The following is a 20,603-nucleotide window of genomic DNA, read 5'->3' as shown; positions in this document are numbered from 1 at the left end:
GTCACAGGCTCTGATGTGGTCCTGCTGAGAAAAGATGCTGGATTCACAGTGTTAGTGGTCACAATATTTATTTACATCATCCTGTTCCACCAGGATGGCTTGATATTTTAGAAATCTGGAAGGAGAAAGCCAATGGCCCACCTTTTGTTCCAGGATGGCCAAGACAGTATGGGACACCAGTGCTGTTATCTTTTGGCCCATAGTAAACTTTTGGGCTTCTTGAATGTTGAGAACAACTGCTGCAACTGCTCCCAAACATCCGGGCCATCCTTTGCTCACTTCATCCAACTGCTTAGAAAAGTAAGCAACTGCCCGCTCATAGGGTCCCAACTGTTGGGCCAGCACTCCCAGTGCTGTGTCTTGTCTCTCATGTGAAAACAACTGAAAGGGTTTAGAGACATCAGGGAGGCCCATGGCAGGAGCTCTCATCAATTCCTTCTTTAATTGTTCAAATGCCTTTCTAGCCTTTCCGGTCCACATTAATCTTGATGGGTTTTCCTTTAGCAAGGAATACAATGGCTTTACCAAAAGTCCATAATTATTTATCCACAATCAGCACCAACCTGTCATCCTGAGGAAAGTTCAGAGTTCTTTTACCATCTTGGGTTCAGGCGTGCGACAGATGGCCTCTTTCCTCTCCGTTCCCGGTTCTCATCATCCTCCCGAAATCCTGAATCCTAAATAGGTCCCTTGCTGCTGGACCAATTGAGCTTTCTGTTGAGAGACTCAATATCCACTAAGTCCCAGAAAATTAAGCAAACTGACAGTCCATTGTACACAATCTTCCTTCATCCTTGTAGCTGTTAAAAGGTCTCTACATATTGTAGTAAAGTTCCTTCTGGTGAGGGAGGGGTCCAGGTTTCAAGTTCTCGGGCCAATTGATTCCCAAAGATAGTGGGGCTGTTTTTAAAACCTTGTGGTAACACTGTCCAGGTTAACTGGGTTTTTCTCCCTGTATCAGGGTTTTGCCACTCAAAAACAAATAGCTTCTAGCTCTCTTTTGCTAAGGCCAGGCAGAAAAAGGCGTCTTTTACATCCAATATGGTAAACCATACTTGATCGTCTTTTAATTTAGTTAACAAAGTATAAGGATTTGCCACCACAGGATGTAGTCTTCTACAATTTTGTTTATTGCCCTTAAATCCTGAACTAATCTATAACTCTTGCCATCAGATTTCTTTTCAGGTAAGATGGGGTTATTATACTCTGATTCTCATTCAATTAACAGTCTGAATTCCAAAAATTTATTAATGATTCCTTTTACCGCTATCCGATCTTCTGCACACAAAGGATACTGTTTAATCCTCACTGGAGCAGCTCCTGGTTTTAATTTGATTTCTATTAATTTGGCATTCTTACCCTTACCTGGTATTCCAGAAGCCCACACTCCTGGATATACCTGGTCCAAAATTTTGGCCGGTATCATGCTCTCCTTTTCAGTTTGTAACAGAGACAAACTTAAAATTTTGATTAATTGGTCTTCCTGTCGGGGGTCACCATTAGCCGGGGTCCTTATTTCTCCGTGCGGGAACAGGAATGACACAATACCAATATGATGATCAGATCGTCCACCTTTATTTCCCAATCCTGGTTACATTTATATTCTACTAAGTTCCGTACATGCGCTCATCTATCTTCTAATAGGCTACAGGTTATCTGCACGTGCTGTTCATGCGCCTCTACAAGCATTTGCATTGGTTAATTGCAATTAGTATGTAAGGCCCAAAACTTGCCAAAAACTCCCCTGTCTCATACCCTGTTTTGCTCAGACTTGTGTGCTTTTGCTGACCACAGATGTTTCTCGCTTATCTGCTATCTTGTGTGTTTTTGCCAGCCTTATTTTGCTGGCCTTGTCTTCGTCCTTGCATTCTTCTGCCTACACTAACTTCCCTCTAGTGCGGCCCAGACTGCTACTGTCTTCCTTTATTCTAAACTCAATTCCTTCGGCACCAAAACCAATCTTTGCTCCTAGTTGCTCTAACAGGTCTCTCTCTAATAATGGTTTAGGGGATCTGGGCAAATAAAGAAACTTGTGTATACCTATTTGCTTTCCTAATTTATACTTCATAGGTTGCATAAAGAAAGCCTTTTCAGTCTGGCCAGTTGCTCCAACCACAGTTATAAAATCTTTGTCCATAGGTTTTAAACATTGGTTCAAAACAGAGTAAGACGCTCCAGTATCTATTAAAAATTCAACTTCCTCATCCCTGTTCCCACGCTTTATTTTAACCAGTGGATCTGCTAGGGTAGATGCCCCAGGTTCCCATCAATCCACCTCTTCCATCTCCGCAATTGTCGCCCCTTTCTTTTCCTGCAACTCAGGGCACTCATTCTTCCAGTGTCCTTCCTTTCTGCAATATGCACATTGATTCTGACCCAATGTCCCTCGAGAACCCCTCCGTCCTCCACGTCCACCTCCTCTACCTCTTGTTTCACAACTTCCTCTCTTCACTATTCCTTCTTATTTTACTGCTGCCACTGTAGCAGTGGCCATCATTTTTGACGCTTTGCTCTGATCTACGTCTTCCCTATTCCTGAAAACTCTCCGTGCTTCCTCTGTTAATTTCTCAAGATCCCAATCGTCTGGTGATTTTAGCTTCTGTAACTTTTTCCGAATGTCAGTGGCTGACTGTCCCAAAACCAAATTAGCCAATTCTCTCCTTCCCTCCTCTGAGGCAGGATACATTTTAGTATATTTCCTCATAGCATTCTGGAGCCTTTCCGGGAAGTCACTAGGTGTCTCTTTTGGCCCTTGTTTAGTATTCTATAAAACAGAATACTTTGAGTGCTTTGGGGATGGCAGTTGCTATTCCCGTTCTAATCAAATTTCTGTATCAGACCAACCTTTCATACCCTCAATGACTGTTAGGGTCCCAGTAAGGGTTGGTCAGGGGAATGTGATCATCAGCAGTTCTCTGGAGTGTTCCCCCATCAATTTGGAACTGTACGTGTGTTTGGGCCATCCTTAATATTAGCTGTTTTTCCAATTCCGTCATGGCTCCCAATAAAATATTCACATCTGCCCAATTGGGATCTTGATTTTTAATTATTAATTCGAAGCTATTGGTTACATCCTCTGGGTCATCCAGATACCTTCTCACTACTTCCTTCCAAGAGTTTAAATCTGCATGTGTAAATGGGACTTTTACCTGAGCCAATCCCTCTGGCCCTACCACTTCCCTCAGGGGGGCCACAATCTTTAGCTCACCCTCCTCCTTAGTTTTACTCTGAGTTCAGCTGGTAATGGGGGACCCCCCTACTGCACCCATGTCTCCATCTCCAACTTCCGAAGAAGGGGGTGACAGGAGAGGTAGTGCAGGAGATAGGGAGCGGTAGGGGCAGCTTAATGGTTCGAGGAGATCCGTCTCCTCATCCTCTTTCCCCTTCAACTTCAAGCATCTCTGCCCTATGCTACATGCCGAACAACACCTCTTAAGTCTGGGTTTTCCCTTTTCTTTTTCCAGCGCCAGCACCATTGGAACTTGTGGCGCAGGGCTTACACCACAGACACGCTGCCACTCTGGGTGATTTCAGAGAGTGAAAAACATATCCACATAAGATACCTCATCCCATTTCTTTTCTCTTCTGCAAAAAAGCATCAACTGCAGAATAGTATTATACTCCAAACTGCTGTTAAGCAGCCACTTTTCCCCATCATCCAAAGTATATATGGGCCATCATTGGTTACAGTACTTAATCAGGGTTCTTTTGTCTACACTTCCCCCTGGCGGTCCCCCAGTTTCTTTCCAGTGGGTTAGTATACACCCAAGGGGGCTCTTTTTCAAAATCCCACCACTTTGTTTGTTTCCCATCTTTATTGTCGGTACAGATATCTACTACACACACTTCCACAAACTACTGATACTGGATAAAACCTATTTCCCAGATGGCTTCCCCATTCCATCCAAACCCCACAATTAGGGCAAGTAAAGTTATTCCTGTTTCGCAAAATTCTGCTCCAATATACGTTAAAAATCTGCTCACAGTTAGTGCATTTAACGTCAATATGGGGCTGGGACCTATTATTCAAGTGTTTCGGACAATATCCACTCACATTCATATAGCTTTTTCGCTTCATCCATCTCCAGCCATCACGGGGTCACGGAACCGCGGATTGGGACTCCACACTCGCTTCGCGGTCATACCGCGTCTCACACACCCACACACTCTCTTAGATTAAACAGATCGATCTTATATTATTACACAGGGAGCTCCCTTACACCATTTACACAAACAACACAGAATTACACTTATAACCACAAGTACCACTAGAACAATTATGACAACTGACAAATCCAAATTTAACACCATACGTACAATATACAAGTTCCAAGTCTCAGAGTCAATATTGGTGCCAATGGTCAAAGTACACGATGAATCCAGCCCCTAAACCAATGCACAGTGAGTCACTGGGCAAATGACAAATACAAGTTACAAATACAAGCCAAGACCAAGTACGCTCCAGATCAAGTGTTTTACACTATTTTGCCAGGTGTACGGCACCCAGCGTAGAACGTCTTCTACAATTTATGGGCACCTTTACAAGGGCAAAACAAGCAAAACAAATTTTAACAGAATACCTTTCTGAAGATGGTCCTTGTCTGTCGCCGCAGTGAGCCCAATGAGGAGAAGAGTCCCTCCAGGAAGTTGCGGGGGCACCCAGGGAGTCCTCTGTCTCAGCGGCTCCTGGAGCCGGACAGAGTGTCCCATCTGGGTCGCCAACTGAAACAAAGAAATTGACTCAACAGTAAGCAGGTATTCTTTATTAGCAGCACTGGGGTTGCCCTGGGGATTCTCCACCATAAGGGCTCCCAAGAATTAGCAAGGGACATCAGTTTACATACACACAAATCATATATATTCATTAGATTTCCGAGAAAGGGGTGTCTTGTGTCTTATGATAATGAGTTCCCGGAATTCATTTACATAGTCCAAGCATGCGTAGTGAAAATAGGGTGAGGGTCTTTGGTGGTCGAGGGAAGAAGTAAGTAGTCTTCTTCACAGTGTTTGCTAGTTGACCTTCTTTCCAGAGCGTGTGCTGTGAAGTAAAGTCCAGGTGCCTCCTTCCTAAATCAGCAGAATCATCCTCCCTATAACAGGGTCTTTGTGTCTCTTTGTTCGAGTCCCCCCTTACCTTAGTTTTCCCATTCTAGGAGTTGCCCAAGTGTCCACTGAAGGCCTTGAGTCTGCTATCAGTGATTTACGTCGGGAGCCTAACAAGCGTTTCAATCTTACCTAAACATCACATCACAGTTTAGTCTTAACAATTATCAGAAAATTCATTTGTTCGAGCTCTTTCATTCCCTTTCAGCACCCTCACTTTCTGCCATTTGTCCGTGTAACTCCCTGAATAGTAGGTACAATCAGAGGGTTATGCAGAATGCCTCATCCTCTAGCATTTCTCCATATTCAGCCCTGTGACATTTGTAGATTGAGTAGGTGGGCCCTTGTTCTTGCACTAGTGGCTGAGTGACCCAGAAAGATGCTTCCAGTCTTTTCTTTCTACATTGGAAGCAGAGGTTCTCCTTTGGAGAGTTAAGGAACCCTGGTTGATTCATCCACACCATGGCTGATTGAGTTGAGGTTTGTTAGTACCTAGAATCAAGGAGCAGCTAGCCTCTGTGACATTTCACAGAATCAGAATTATCTAGGTTGGAAAATACCTTGAAGATCATCTAGTCCAACCATTAACCTCACACTGACCGTTCCCAACTCCACCATATCCCTCAGCGCTGTGTCAGCCTGACTCTTAAACCCCTCCAGGGATGGGGACTCCACCCCTGCCCTGGGCAGCCCACTCCAATGCCTCACAACCCCTTCTGGTAAGAAATACTTCCTAATATCCAGTCTAAACCTTCCCTGGCACAACTTGAGGCCATTACCTCTTGTCCTGTTGCTTGTTCCTTGGTTCAAGAGACTCATCCCTTCTCTCTGCAACCTCCTTTCAGGCAGTTGTAGAGGGCGATGAGGTCTCCCCTCAGCCTCCTCTTCTCCAGACTAAACCCCCCCAGTTCCCTCAGCCGCTCCCCATCAGACCTGTGCTCCAGACCCTGCACCAGCTTTGTTGCCCTTCTCTGGACACGCTCGAGTCATTCAATGTCCTTTTTGTAGTGAGGGGCCCAAAACTGAACACAGTAATCGAGGTGTGGCCTCACCAGTGCCGAGTACAGGGGTAAGATCCCTTCCCTGTCCCTGCTGGCCACGCTATTTCTGATGCAAGCCAGGATGCCATTGGCCTTCTTGGCCACCTGGGCACACATTTGACCTTGAGCATTTGGAAGTGGAGCGCAAGTAAGCACATAGGTGTTAACTTTAAGCTAGGTTGCCACAGAACAGCAGCAGATGGCAGACAGCAACATGGATTTCCTCAATGCCAAGAGAGACTGACCAAGGATCGGGAATTGCTGCTGTTACTCCTGTCCTGCCACACGGTACCTTCTGGCACAAACCTCGCAGGGGCATGCACACCTTCAGCCCACTCGGGCATCCCCCGCGAAAGCCCGACCGCAGCAAGGCCTCCCTCTCCGAGCCTGCGGCCGCGCAAGACCCACTCGGAAAATCACCCTCAGAAGGACGGTGGGGTGGGGGAAGCGGGAGGGAGCCTGAGCAGCCGAGACTTGAATCGGCGTCCAGAACCCGGTGCCGCCCGTGGTCCCGCCCCGTGCAGCGACCGTGGGAGGAGGGCGGGCCTGCGCCCCTCCTCACTCCTGCGAGCCCAGGCTGCGGCAGCCGGAGGAGAGGGGCTGTTGGCCAGCGGTGGGGGGGGGGGGGGGGAGGGGAGCCGGCGGGGGTGGGAGAGAGGGTGGCGACCGCCGCGGAAGGGACAGTAGTGGCTGCTGCCGCCGCCCCCACCTCCCCCTTTGCCGCCGCGCTCGGCTGGGCCTCTGCAAAGGAAAGCAGGTCGGGGGGGTAGGGGGGGGAGAGGGAGGAGGAGGAGGAGGGGCGAGGGGAGGAGGGGAGGGAGGAGGGGAGGGAGGAGGGAGAGAAAGCGAGAGAGAGCAGCCTGGAGAAAGGGATAAGGCAGATCCTAGGAAGCGGGAGGAAGAGAGACTCCTGTAGGAAGGGGATCCGGGGAGAGGAGAGTAGGAAAAAAACGTTCTCAGAGAAAGGCCTGGAGAGAAGCGCAAGGATCGGGACTGCTCGCAACCATCCGACTAGTTGAAGGCATAAATCGAGGGCCAAGGGCTGTTACCGGGACCAGGGGACGAAGCGGCAGTGGGTGCAGAGCGAGAGGGACCTGGCGCTGACTCGTGGAGATCGTGTAACTTACGTGGCGAAAATGGTCTTTGTCCAACTTTTCTGATGCCAGTGGGCCGGTCGGCACGGCTATAGCGGGAAGGGCTCCTGCGAAAACTGCTTGAGTAATGCTGGGAAGTGAAGGAGGTGTTGCTGAAGTCCTGCAAAAGGTATTATGTGGCGGGCGAGCGGGCCGGCGAGGAAGGGCGTTGAGAGTCCGGCCGAGGAGATCTGAGGAAGGGAGCCAGGGTCGAGGATATTGTCGGGTGTCTGCCAGCCGGGGCGGGGGGGGACGCAGAACAAACGAGTACTACTTCTGAAAGGGATTAAAACTCCTCAGGTTGTGGGTTTTTTCTCCCTTCCTGGTGTCTGCTGCGTTTCTCGGAGCGCCCAGACAGACCCTGCCCCGAGCGCACCTCTCCTGTGAGGTGCTGTGTGCGGACAGGGAGTGAAAAGCTGCATGAAATCGGGTCACAGTTTCTCTGCTCACGGAAATCACTATCCAAACCGGGTATCTTCCACACATGCATGGTGTGTTTGGTCCTCTCCTATGCCTGTTGTTTCTCTCTTGCTCCTTGAAGAGCCATAGTTAAACGCTGCCTTTGAAGTCTCTGAAGCATGAAGGCTGGGGTAGATGTATGCTGCTGTAGGTTCCTGATCCTCGTGGAGTGATACAAGGAAGGCTTTGTGGCCTTCGCTGTGGGTAGGGTTGTTTAATGCTCTTGTGGGAGACAGATGGCTGTGCAAGTGCTTGTGGCAGAGAAAAGCCATGTTAATCTATTTTTCAAGGAGATGATGCAAGTTACTACTACTCATGCTAAATAAATCTGTGAATGTGGGAGGGGCTGTTGTGATGGGTAACTTTAAATTTGGCTTTCATGGATCCACGGAGATGATTTCACTTACTCTGAAGCTCCTCTTGCCGTTACCACACTCATTCAGTTGGGGAGATGAGTGAATATCACCTGCCTCCCCCACAAGTTCTAGAAATAAGAGAGTAAAGATGGGGAAGCATATCTCCCAAGGGGCATCATTCATTAGCAGTGATATCAAGTCAGGCAGATTGATGAGGAAGGAGAGTGAGAGGGCAAATGGAAATAACAAGGTCAGGACAGTGGGAAGAGTAGCTGCCATGGGACACATCTGTTAAAGAGACAGATCTGCACTCTCAGCTGGGATGAACAAGGGAGGCTCCCCTCTTTCTTGTTATGTAGGTTCTAATCAGAAACATGGAAACTGGGCGTGGGTGCACCTCTTGTTTAGTCACAGCCCATCCACCTGCCCCAAGCCACAAGATGTAGTGACTATTTTTAGGTCTTTCTTCATTTCCAGTTTGAAGTAATTCCAATGCTGAGGTTCGTTTGGGAGCAGGAAAGAGATAATCCACAATCTAATAATCTCTTTTCTTTGATGTTACCTGATCTCTGTGCTGAAAATAGTATCAGTTTTTCTCTAGAAGTTAATTCCCTAAATTCAACACCTTGCACCACTTCAGTTTATTTTGCTAGTGTTTTGGCAATCCTCAGAAAACTGCACGTAATTTCATCCTTTACTGCCTTTTGCATGTCCTCTTAGCCAGATTACACATGCGCAGTGTTTAATTCCTTGACACATGATGGTGTCCCTCTAGCCACTAAACATTTTTTCTTGTCTTCTGAGTTCTGTCCTATTTAACTTCCTTGTGCTTGCACTGAGCTGCACAGAATTGTTTGTATGGCCATGTGCTTTGATACTTGGAAATACCATGACTTTGGGGCATTGGAGCTTGTATGAAGCAGGATTGTATCCTTTCTAATTTAATCACTGAAACCCTGCAGAAAAGCATGTTTTCTTGCTTTGTTCTGAGGTTCTCAGCTTTTCCAAGCTGTTAGCTGTGGCAAGAACAGCTTGGGTTATAGAGACTGTTTTTGGAGGGGGTTGGGGGGGAGATGTCTTCTCTCTTTTGCCCAAGGCTGCTACTGTCTTTGCCTTCTATATTTGACTTGAAGGCTGACCAATGACACAGTGTTAATGGTTTTTGGGGGAGAGGCAGCTGGTGGCTCCAAGGAGACAGCTGCTTATTCTCCAGCATGCTCCATAGGCTGCCAGCAGATGTGCCTGACAGAGAGCTGATCCCTCAATCCATTGAGAATTGTCTTCTTTTTGCCTGTACATATTCACTGTGTACATTCCTCTTTGTGCCCAGGTACAGATGTCTTCCCCTTCTCCCCTTTGCTACTGCACATGCTGTATGCAGAGAATCATGTAAGAGATGATTATAGTTTCTCACCCCTTACCCTGTGTGCCTCCATTAAGATAGAGTTGTTTTGTGGTCATCTCTCCTTCCCTGGATACCTGCACTATTATGAGATTTATGCATGCTCTTCCTCTGGCTTCAGGAATGCTTCCCTCTGCAGGTCTGCTCCCCCTAAAACCTGCTTTTCCTTGGTATCCATGCATTATACCTCTGCACGCCCTGTGTGGAAGGTTCTCCTAAAGTCCCTACAGATGAGTGCAAAGTATTTTTAGAGCACATTTAAAGTTGCACAATTTATAAATTTATATTTATAAATTTATATAAATTTATAAAAGACTCATTTCTATGAAGATAAAGTTGATTAAGCTTTAGGAGGAAACTGATAGGCATCCTGTAGTTTTGTCATTATTTTCTCTTATGTGTGTTCTTAAACCTGCTTTAATATTATATTACTATTATATCTTACTGTTTAAAAAGAGGAAAATTTATATTTTGTTAGTAAGTTTTATATCATCTTACAGCAATACAGTTAATGTACTTTTTCCAGCTACTGACTCCACAGATTCAGCAGTTTTCCAACTCTTTGCAGCCTTACCAATCAGCTTCTGCCTGTTAAGTCTTGGGTTGGACATCCCTCTTGTCTCCATGTTTGCTCTCTTTGGCAACCATGTAGTGTCATGGACTTCAGGGGGTATGCACAAGCATAACTTACATGGATTTTGTAAATAATTTTGTAGATGTTCTACAGCAGCAGACTAGCTCTCTGTCTTGAGTGGTGCCAACTGTGCTACGTAAACAGACCCCAAAAAGGATACAAACTCCTTAATGATCATGTCAGCCACGGTACTCTGACATGTGAGCAGCAAATCTGCTGAGTAAGAAAATGCCATTTCATGTTGTCACTCTTCTCGCGTTTGATTTATACAAGAAGTTTTAAACTTAACAAAGAGAAGAACTATAGTACTTTCTTCTCAAAAGCATGTGTTGTGCTTTCAAGAAATATTCCTCTGCCACCAGGAATAGTATTTTATTTTAAGTGTACTATTAATACATGTGATATTTTTTAAAAAAAATAAAACTATGTACTTTATGGAGGTACTGGCACAATATTTTATACGGAAGATGCTGTCTTGCCTCTTACAAAGTCACCATGGAGCAGGCTGATGCTCCTGTCACAGAGGTGCTACTTGAAGATTGTTTTTGAGACCACTTCTGAGAAAAGAAGCAGCTTTGGAACTCAAGTGCTTCTAGTCACTGTTTTCAACTTTCCATGCCTCCAGAGGCTCCTGTGCGTCTGCTACTCAGAGCTTGCTCGTCAAGAAGATTTTTGTTCAGATGTTTCACATGCACACGCACCCTTCCATATGCATGCATGCCCATGTATGCACGCAACAACACTTAAAGAAGATAAAAAAAGTGCTATCCTGGGAGTAGAGAAGATGCTGGATACTATGAGAACACAGCCTATCCTGTCGAAAAAATATAGCCTTACATATGAAAGCTATAGGTCCTTAAGGTCTTGGTTCACCTTAGGATGGAAATTCCCACCAGCCCAGACCTGTATACTAAAACATACATGACTTCATTTTCAGACAGGCTTTTTCTTTTTTTTTTCTCCCCAAGCTTGCCAAGTAAATGATTCCTCTGCTGATTCTGCAGTTTCCAAATGCAGGTTTTCTCCCTGTACCATGTGTCTGGAAAATATCCAAGGTGTCTAAATCATGTAATTAAACCCTAGAAGCCAGAGACTGAGGACTACTAACTCTTTGTAACTTATTTCAGTTTTAGCATATAGATGTTCCTCCAAGTTACTATAAAGCTTTCAAAGCTCCCTAAATGACCTGATCTCTCTCCCACTTAAGGTAAAACACTCACATGATATGAATCTATTTGGCCCAGCTGACCACTTCAGAGACAGTGTGTAGGTTACAGATGCCTGTGTGGAGGCCTTTAACATCAGGCTTACCGCAGGTTCTTTCAGATCCTGAGGATGTCCACAAACGGAAGCAGGGTTCCTTGGCAGAACTCTCTTATCTTCCTAACTATTCTTTCAGAAGAGGGGGGATGTCACAAGAGGGATATTGTTGTGGAGATTTCTGAGCAGTTTTTGAATAATTTCAATTTGGAAATTCAAATTGGACTGTTTATAAAACTGTTTGAATTTCCAAATGTTGTTTCACTCACATCTAGGATCAGTTTGATTCCAGTAAGCAGAGTGTGAAATGCTTTCTGCACCAGGAAGATGTTTGAAATTATTCCTTCTTGGTTTTGAGCCAGGAAGAAGCTGCTAGAAGCACAGCTGGATTGGGATGCTTGTCTGCAGTTGTCTCCCAGATGGTCCCTTCCCTTGTTAATGTCAGTAGGATTTGAACTGGTTCCAGCAGTAATGGGAATGCAAATATGTACTGGCATTTTCACTTTTCAGTGAGTTAGCTAATCCCATGTGGAGCATGTGTTGTTCATAAAGGGGCCACCATGTCAGCGGTTATCACTGCCATCATCATGGTATCAGGAATGAAATAGTTCTGTTGAGGAATGTTCATTTAATTACTAGTGCGGAGAGGATCTTAATGGCCACCTCCTCCTCCAGCATCTAATCAGCAAAGGTGCAGTGCAACATGATTTCAGAACAAATTGTGCTGACCTGAGCATAAATCAGTGATCTGTTAAAATCTAGCAGATAGATAGAGGCTTGACAGAGGGAATTTTCTGTAGTTTGCATGCGTCTTGGTGTTGTTTTCTGCTGGGACACGTATGTGGAGTCAGATGCTGAAGAGTAATTAGTTTTCTTTCGGAGCCTTACTGTAGCACCTTTATGCTCAGAGCCCCAGGCTGAGCACCAGAAAGACATTTGGTGAAATAACATAATGGGAATGATGCATGACTTGTGCTCCTTGTTTCAGTTAAAAGTTCTCCTAACGCTGACTGGAAGAATCGTGTTGACAGTTGCATGTTTCTCATGGATAATTTTACCCATCTTGAATTAGAAGTGGCTTTGGATGGTCTCAGAGAGCTTGAGGTTCCTGCAACTAAGGTAATCAAATTAATGACTAGATCCCTGTTACCTGTCTTAAAAAATCGTGTCCTAAATAGATTCTTTTGATTCTGTCTAATGAATTACCCCCAAAAGAATGTGTGCGGTGACAGGGTGTAAAGAAAACAAATCAGTCTTTGGAAACAGAGTAAAAATAAAAATCTTCAATTCTTTAAAACAATTAAGCTAAAGCAAGTAAAATAACACCTACTGGACAACTCTAATTGAAAGGATCGGGACAGGCTTGTTGAATTGTTGTCTTGCTTCTCTTGACTGATAGTCTGTATCAGCCCGCTGTGTCTAATAGTGTTATAAAGAGTTACATGGGTAGAAATCAGAGTGGGAAGGGGGAACATGCCCTAAAACCTCAGAAAGTTCTTTTAAAATTGTTTTTTAGATAATTCTTTTGAAAAAGACCTTGTTTTCCCCCTGCCCCCGACCATAGCAGATCAGCCCAGTATTTTTTACTGTATTTTCTCTTGTGCCTCTGAACCTGTGGTGTTGAAATCCTTGACTTTATGGTGCTAATCCAAATGCATATGGGCTATTTGTATTTGTGTGAACTTCTCTGCCACACACTGATGAACTGGGAGCTCAGTGAAGAGCAACAGCAGTGATTAGGAAACTACAAGGAATTTTTGACATGCTATTAAAAAGAACTAGCTTAATAATGACTGAAAAAGGGTTCCTCTGGAGTATCTATAGTACCTGGGAGAGTATTGATGGGATCCTAGGCAATGTGGCTGAAGTAAATTGCCTACTTCAAATTGCCCGAAGTAGATGATTTCAGGTTCAGTATTAAGGCATGTTTTCTTCCACCAAGGGTCTAAGTAGATTGTAGGGAATCATGGAAGCTCTATTGCTTATGTCATTTAAAAATATAACTAGGAAAGCTTAAAGGAATATAGAGACAAAAATCCTGCAGTTGACTGGGAACTGTAGGCCAGATGTTGTCTAAGTAAAGATGCCCATCCCACCCTTTTAGTTTCTATTATTACAGTCTCACCAGCAACAGGGGGGGGGACTACCTTCCTGACAGAAAATGTATCTTGGATCTGCTGTGTTACAACCAAGGCTGGTTGGTATCCAAGGAAAGAAGTGGTGTGTTGTCCTTGCTCCATTTTAGGTGTAATCCTTTAGTTCAAAGTTGGACATGGCTATAGCAAGAGCAGTGAGCCCCAGCATCCACACTGAAATATAAATAAGCCTTTGAGACAGAGGAAGCAGGACGAGCTCTGAGATATGTTACTGCCTTCATCTCCAGCATGAAAAATGATGCAAACATGCATTGGAAGGAGATGCTGCGAGCCTGAAATATCTTTCTACTGTAACCCACTTGGCCTTCCCTCTTCTGTTCAAGACTTTTTCTGTTCTGCTGAAGTATTAGTGGCACAACAAACTGGAAATGCAGGATGGGAGAGGAGGGAAGGACCTGAGAATGGAATTGGCTGCTCTGCAGGCTCTGCCAGTGGCAAGTTCAAATTTTTGGTGGGGCTCTCTAACACGCTTTTGCTACACATGGGGTCCTTATGGTGCTTCACTGAACTCAGCTAATTGTTCCACCCAGTGATTCCCTTTCAGGTCATCTGTCTCTTCTTTGCAGCCTTGATCTCACTTCTCTTCTTCAAGCTGCCTTTTCTGCCCCATTGCTCTTTCAACTGGCTCCTAGACAATAGCCAATTTTGGGCAACTCAAATCACAAAATCAAAGTGAGAGCCTGGTCTAAGCCTTGAACCAGCATGAATAATTAATGTTGTCCTCTAAATAAATATATATATATATATCACTGACAAAAGGTAAAAGAAACAGTGTTTCAGACCAAGTCAGATGTTTCTGAAGTTGAATAGGACCCTTATATTGTCTGTTCTTGTTGCTCAGTTCAGTCATTTAACAGTGAGACCAAGGTATTATATGAGGGAAGAAGACTAACTGAAGATTATGGATTTGAAGACTGGAGCTGAAGAGAACAAAACTGGAGAAATCATCTATTTTCTTAAAGTTTTCCCAGAATAAGTTCTGGATTTCACAGTTCCCGTCTCGGTGTTCTTACTGTGCCTTGAGAGATTGCTACCAAGGTAGCTCCCTAGTTGCTTGTTACTGCACAGTGAAGTAACACCTCCTGCAAAAATGGTTATAGATAGACTATCGTTAGTGATGGTGTGCAGTTCTGTGGAGTATGATCAGTGCAGTGCAGGTTTATTTTGTAGTGTTTTAGTGCCTAATGGGAACATGAGGCTCAAACTAATGGTGGAACAGACAGAATTCCCATCTAGGCAAACAGTGGTCATAAAGATGAAAACTGTATGGTATAACTTTTCTCTAAGCCATTTTCTCTCTCCCTCATAGCTTCCTAGTTTTGTGCATATATTTCCACATCAAACACTCTAATTTACGTGCTGGAGCTAAAGCTTGTGTATTGTATAGCCTGTTGATGCTGTCAGCAAAATGTAAGGGAATCAGCTTGACTGAAGATAATTTCTTATTCCCACTTCCATTCAGGGGATATGTTATGTTACAGGCCTCTATTAGGGCAACCTTATGAGCTTGAAAACTTGTATTTGCAATAGGTGTGAGGGTATGATTAGATGGAAGCTAGCTGGTAATCAAATGCATGAAGAGTTTTGGACAGAAAGATCAGGACAGTTAACAAGTTGGTAAAGTGATTCAGTGCTTTTCTGCCTTGTTTTACACAGAAGCATTCTTTCCTTGATCTCTTAACAGGAATAAAAAAAAAAAGTTATGATAAATAATGCTAATAATTAAATAGTTTTAAAAATAAAAGTAGCCTCTATCTGCAGATGCATGCAGCCAACAATTTGAGAACCAAGCTCTATGACAGCCCAAGGCTGTGAAACTGATTAAAATGGAAGAAAGTAGTTATAATTAACCCTTAAATCATGAAGCACATTCTCTGAAAACCCAAGTTGCTTCCCTGAAGCCAGAAAAGAGGTTAATAAAAAGAGCAGCACTTAAATGAAGATGTTTTAATATTATTAGTTCTTTTTATAGTATGTTTTGAAATGTCAGTTTCTCTCATGGAATGAAAGGCAATTTCAAAATGCAGGCATTTCCCATAGAAGAGGACCCATTATCTTTTAACTGACTGTCAGTGCTGCCACTATCTCCTAATGGACAGCATAAGTTTGGATACTGTGAATATGAATAGCATGCATTTTCTGCTTATGCTTAATATTCCTTACTGTAAAACCCTCGTAAAGTCAAAAGCAAAATTAGAGATGAAGACAGTAAGAATATTTTTACAAAAAAATTAAGATCCTTTATGGCAGCTGAAGAAAATCTTAATCCTTACTAAAGGGCTTTGAAAACTTTTGTCCACAAAGAGCAGTTTAAGAAAAACATTCTGTTTGGTTTTTGCCCTCCATTATATGTTTTGAGTGTTTGTGCATAGATCTTAGTTCATATATTTCTAGCCATGCCATGTAAGGCTATATTCTTACTTTAAAATGGGAAACAGTATTAGTATAACATATCCCTTTTCTTAGGCTTATCCATATCTTATTTTTGTAAGCAACTCTCACCTTTCCCCCCACCCAATGCTTCAGACCCTTGATTTATTTTCCAGCGTCCTGACAGTGCCTTTAATGCCCTTTTGCAGCTCTGTTCTTGGTTTGTCTATGCAGATTTGCAGATGCTCTTGCAGACTTGGTCAGCAAATGTCAAGGTTATTTGTCTGATTTGTGGTGTTGCTTGTCTGGCCAATGCTAACACTGTGCTTGGCATCTATATCATTTTGCATCCATCAGCAATCAGAACTTGGTATATAATTAAACTTTAATTTCAGATGAAAAAGAAGCAAGATCAGCATTGCTGAGTAGATGAGAACATGATTTTAGGGACATACACTTTAATTCACATGTCATTTGTTTAAATGCTGTTTGTGAAAGTTTTATTTCCCTTCCCTTTTTTAATGCCATAACAGTATGCATCTTTTTCCTTGTTTTCAAACTTGTTCTATCATAAAATTACTGTGAAATTTGCAGTGTTTACTTAAACTTAGCTATTGCCAGTTGTACCAGAGAAGGAAATGTCAATTTTCAAAGAATTTTTACTACCACAGGATTTTTTCACCTAGAAGTTAATAATGTGGCCATCTTAAGGGATACTTAAGTCAGATCCCCTAAACATAAAATACTGTGCTTAGGATTTTAGAAATACAGTCTTTTAGACAGTGCTCGAGAAAGGTTTGCTTCTGTGCCCTAGATCTTGTAAATTACCTATTTTTTTCCTCTCTGAAGCCTATGTCTTCCTTTTGTGCAGATAAAAGTATACTTGTTAAAGGTAAATCATACTTGAAGTTGAAAACATCCTGTTTATTTCCAGATAGATAAAAGTACATTGCAGGAATCTGTGCACAGTTGTGCTGAGAGAATTTTCCTGAGAAATTAAAGTAAAATTGATAAGAGCACAGTGAAACTATACCCAGTAGGTACAGCTGTTGTCTTCTCTTTCCATCAAAGAAGATAAATGTGATGGGAACCTGCTGATTCTTTTTCTCCCTCTTCTTTCTGCAGTCTCATTTATTTACTCTATGAAAATTCAAAGGGAGTAATTTCTCTGCCACCCCAATTCCTATTATTTTTTAGGAGCGTTTCTATCAGGCAAGTGATGGATAACATACACAACAATGCATTTATTCACATTTTTCATTCTATAACGTCATTAATATTCTAGAGCTGGGATTTTGCTTCCAGGTGTTAATGTTAGAAGCTTGAGTATAATTACCAATGTTTCTTTGAGAAGTACACTCATCACTATAAAAATTGTCAATTAAGTTAAATCCAAGAGGTGGAAAGAGATTTTGTTCAGGAGCTTTGTTGTACTTAATATGCATGTAATTCAGGTACGTAATAAGCAGGTGGAAGAAATAATCTGTATCTTTAATTTTAAATTTTTTTTTTTTAAATTGCAAGTTTCAAGAGATCAGTGTCCCTCTTGTTAGGCGTAGCAGAAGCATAATGGGGAGGCATTGAGAGAGTCTGCAGAAACACAGAGCAGTGGTGAATGAATTTTTGGTTAGGAATATAAACTAGGGTCACAAGAAAAGCTGTGAGGCTTCCCTAGCCAAGTATATGTGTCATGGCAGAGAAGAGAGATTTAAAGGAAAGCACTGTGGTTATCTAAAGAAATGTTAATGTGGCCACCTGTATGGGTTGGAAGACAGCACAGAGTCTCAGAATCTCCGCAGATACCTTTAGGCTGCACCTAAGGAGTCATCTGGAAGGGACTGTTTAGCTGTCCATAGCTCTCTTTTTTAATTAATGCAGATCTTAAATACCTACTGAAGATAATTCATCTCAGTCTACTGACTGTAGAGATTGTTTGACTGATTATGCTTTCAATTTGGGCACCCTATCCGAACCTCAAAGGCTTAATAAAAATTCATTAAAATAAGCATCACTTCCCTTTAAGGGCTATGGAAGTTCTTAACTTGGATCCCACTAGGAAATGTGTAATCAGTGTGGAAGATCAGCTTCAAGACTCTGGTGTTTCCATGGTAAACAAGGAAATAAATCTTTCTTTGGAGAGCATTCAAAATCAACCTTTGGATTGTCGTTGTAAACTTAAAGAATCCCCAAAGACACAGACACAACCCTATTTAGATAATCAAGAAACAAATGATCAAGCCAGCTAGAGGAAATCTTTTAGGAAGCACATTGTTGAGGAAGAATTCCTTTAAGATTAGTTATACATTAGCACCTACAGCCTTTCTCTCAAAATTAAATTAATAAACTGAACAGACCATAAAAATTCCACAAGGCTTTGTTACAAATTCCGCTCTCAGATATTTTAAAAGTATTTTGGAGTCATTCAAAATAATCTCAGATAGTAACAGAGGATAAAAGGATATACAGAAACTATTGAAATGATTTATATATTTAATTAAACATTTCTCTGTGCCTCTATATGTGCCCCAGTAAAAAATTTTTTTAAGAAGAACACATTAACATCGTAATATTAAAACCTTGAGCGATAAATTATGTGTTGCTCTCCCCCCATTCACTTCCTGTTTGGGATGTAGAAAGTTTTCTGTGTATAGCAGTTACTGTAATTATTGTCTAAGAAAGAAGGTAGACAGTATTATGTCATGCTCAAAGTGTTGCACAGGCATTGAGTGACAGCTTTTCACAACAGCATTGTGAGATTTATCCTAGTGAGATGAGTGACTGTAGCTGCAAGGGCATCTCAGTGGCAAAGGAGCAATTATGGTAGGAGAGAACTTGGGGGGGAAAGGAGAGGAAAGGCCTCTTGCTTGATGTATAACACTACTGTGGTTCCCTGTTTATCATGAATGAAAAATATTAATTCCATTTTTTTGTACTCTGCCTAAATGTGATGAATCAGTGTGCAGCACAAATTAATTGGAATAGTAGTTTATTGACTCTCCCAGATGTTGTGCTCATTTATCTTTTTAATGCTTCTCACCGAGAGATAATATTAAGCTGTTATGATTCATAGTGCAAAATGTGCAAGAGGAGGAAAGACTGTGCCTGCAAAGGTACAGCATTTTCTCTGCCCTGAAGAATTTTTGAGGTGTATTTATTTTGCATCCAGATGCTTTGTGTGAGGATGATGTATGACAAATATGAGGGAAATCTGTTGAATCAAGTGTAGCGGAGGGAAGCTATACCCATATAATGATTTCTACTGTGAAAGAGGCCTAGAGGAGTCAGTTAACAATGGAGGAGGAAGAAACATTGTTCCAGTGGGAGGAAATAAGACGATTTGGAAAAGTTCTTGGGACAGTTAAGAAGAATAGAAAGAGTAAAAATCTTGCATTGTAACGATTTCAGCTTCTATTAGTAGAACAATTTAAAATACATAAAGGTACTTTGTTGCACAGGGATAGATATATTTTCAAATGTGTTGCAAGTTCAAAACAGGGATTAGATAAAACCATAAAGCGATACTAAAGGGAATGGATTGGGTTATACTCTCCAGTAATTCTAATCTTGTATTTGTGAATACTAGAGGAATAGTAGGGGAGTAGACCACATACAGGCCAGGCTTGGAAGCTGTCACCATATAGCACCTCTTCCTGGCACTGGATACACAGAGGAAACTTGGGTCAGATGGACACTCATCTTCTTCAGTGTTCTTTCTTGTGCTTTGAAGTGTAGTTTGCACTAAAGAATGCAGAATTACTATTCTCTTGACCACACATTCAAACCCACAAACGTTCTTCCAATAAGGAAGGCCATAAGGAACACTTGATTAAGAACTGACAAATTTTGTATTGTGTTGACAGCCCCATTGCTTCCATTTGCCTCCATGCCTCCTGGGAATAAGATACTTGGACCGATATTAGAGTTGGGATTTCTACAAAGCAGTGCAGGATGAAGCATCCTCTCTGCAGTGGATCAAGCTCCTGTAAGCTTTTAGTGAATAGAATATTGGAACTACCCTTAGGTCTCATGTAGAAATTGGGGGCTATGGGACTAATAGGTCTTCCTGCTGCCTCTGGTTTGCTCTAATTTCACAGAACTCAAAGCAACAGCTACATTCCATTCATGGAGAGGAAGAACCTGCCAGGTGCTCATATTTTCTCCAGGAGGCTTGTGCAGTGCCTGAACAATCCTAGCTTTTTTATTAATCCTAAAGGAGTGCCTGAATTCCTCCTGCAGAATCCAAACAAGTTCATGATTCAGATGAATGCTTAACTGCTATTTGATGTCAGGTTCTGCAGATGGTCTCTGTCAGAGGAGAGTAGGATCAATGTGCATTACTTTCTCATCTGTAGCTACATAATGTTTGCATACTAAGCTAGAACATGCTTCAGTGAAGATCTGTCTAATGATTTATGGGTGGAATCAAAATGATTAGAAAGCAAGGGGTTTTCCTTAAAGCTTATGTCGATCAGAACCTGTGGCCAGAAGAGAATTAATACAGTTTATATCTAGTTGTCACTGTTCTTGATCAGTCTCAGAGTGCCAGGCAAACCCAGAAGAAAAAAAGGAGTCCATTCTGAGAAGATCCCTCTTAGGTTTGCCATGTGCATGACCACCTCCATCAAGAGTCAAGACATATGCCTTTGGGGTACTGTAAAATAAGTGACTACACAAACCTAGGAGCAAATCT

The 20,603-nt window shown here is 42.6% G+C and overlaps 1 protein-coding gene across 2 annotated transcripts in view; it reads left to right on the top strand.

Annotated features, from left to right (window-relative positions):
• Nucleotides 1-7,027: 7,027 nt before the first annotated feature.
• Nucleotides 7,028-20,603, top strand: part of LOC141917668 (ephrin type-B receptor 5) — an 84,867-nt gene continuing 71,291 nt past the window's right edge. Inside the window, exons 1-3 of one of the 2 annotated variants that reach the window (XM_074811049.1) lie at nucleotides 7,028-7,406; nucleotides 9,422-9,480; nucleotides 12,376-12,506. The gene's annotated coding sequence lies outside the window, so the exon portion shown is untranslated. The remainder of the gene's footprint in view (nucleotides 7,407-9,421; nucleotides 9,481-12,375; nucleotides 12,507-20,603) is intronic. The other variant, XM_074811058.1, reaches the window with a different exon arrangement.

Source organism: Strix aluco, chromosome 2 (assembly GCF_031877795.1).
Source record: "Strix aluco isolate bStrAlu1 chromosome 2, bStrAlu1.hap1, whole genome shotgun sequence".
Taxonomy (NCBI): Eukaryota; Metazoa; Chordata; class Aves; order Strigiformes; family Strigidae; genus Strix; species Strix aluco.
The sequence above is the reverse complement of the archived record's forward strand: the minus strand, read 5'-3'. Positions and strand labels throughout refer to the sequence as shown.